Source organism: Orycteropus afer, unplaced genomic scaffold, assembly GCF_000298275.1.
Source record: "Orycteropus afer afer isolate SDZICR_OR568_19922 unplaced genomic scaffold, OryAfe1.0 scaffold00235, whole genome shotgun sequence".
In the NCBI taxonomy this organism is placed as follows: domain Eukaryota; kingdom Metazoa; phylum Chordata; class Mammalia; order Tubulidentata; family Orycteropodidae; genus Orycteropus; species Orycteropus afer.
Window position 1 is genome coordinate 2,522,436 of NW_006921822.1, and position 1,144 is coordinate 2,523,579.

Here is a 1,144-nt window from a genome sequence, read left to right on the forward strand (position 1 = left end):
CAAAAATAGCAAATAACAACTGACCATTAATACACAAGATGACATAACCCAGAAACCACAGCTATGGACATATCCAAAGTAAAATGAGCTTACAAGATCGTAAACAGGGAACCAGAGACATCAATTGGCAAGTGAGGACAATTACAAACAAAAGAGGGAAAAGACTGTAGTTACAGAACTTCTAAATGGTGAGGAAATTAAGAAAGTTGAAAGATAGAATGGACTGTTCTAAACTCGGGGAGAAAATTGTACATTATGCTGAGTGAAATAAGTCAATCACAAAAGGACAAATATTGTATTACTCCGTTATTGTAAAAGTTAAGGAAAGGTTACAATAGAAGGAAATTTTCTTTGTTGGTTACCAGGGGTGAGAGGGGAGGGGAGGGAATGCTGTTAGATAGATAGAGATAAGTATTGATTTGGGTGAAGAGAAGGGCAATGTGCCAAATGTGAGTGACCAATATGGTGGCATTGACGAAGAGAAAGACATAGAGAGGTACATGGGAGGTACAGACAATAAAGATGAACCCTCTTGCACATACAGTACTGTGTTGTCACTGAAGGCAAACATGGGTATATGAGTGGATAGATGGGTGGATAGGCTGAACGATTAGGTATGTCTATGAAATGGGAAGTGTATTCAAGAATATGTATAGAGTTGGCAGACAATGGTCCTATAAGTTTATGTGAATGATCGGAATTCCCAGGTGTATAGTAGAGATGACAAGGGACAAGGTTTTGGTCACTGCTTCATCACAGCCAGCTACCCAGAGGGACCGAGTAGTTGAACCTGCAGGCTTGGGACCATAGTCGCAGTGGACATCAAGCTTAATTGGCATAACATACTATACAGAACACTGTTCCACCTCCTACTTTGGTGAGTAGCACCTGGGATCTTAAAAGCTAACAAGCTGTCATCTAGATGCAACAATGGGTCTTTCCTCGTCCAGAGCAAAGAAGAATGAACAAAACCAAAATTCATGGAAACAATTAGTCCTAGTGACTGGTACACCATCCGATCTGCAGCCTACACGACTATGAGACCAGAAGAACTAGATGGTGCCTGGCTAACACTGTCATCCACTTGGAAAGGGATCTATGTAGGAGATCCTTGATAGAGAAGGAGAACAATGTGGAACAAAAC

At 41.0% G+C, this 1,144-nt stretch overlaps 1 protein-coding gene across 1 annotated transcript in view; it reads right to left on the reverse strand.

Moving 5' to 3' along the window:
* Positions 1-1,144, reverse strand: part of CXCL9 (C-X-C motif chemokine ligand 9) — a 10,462-nt gene that overhangs the window by 7,406 nt on the left and 1,912 nt on the right. The gene's annotated exons all lie outside the window — the stretch shown is intronic.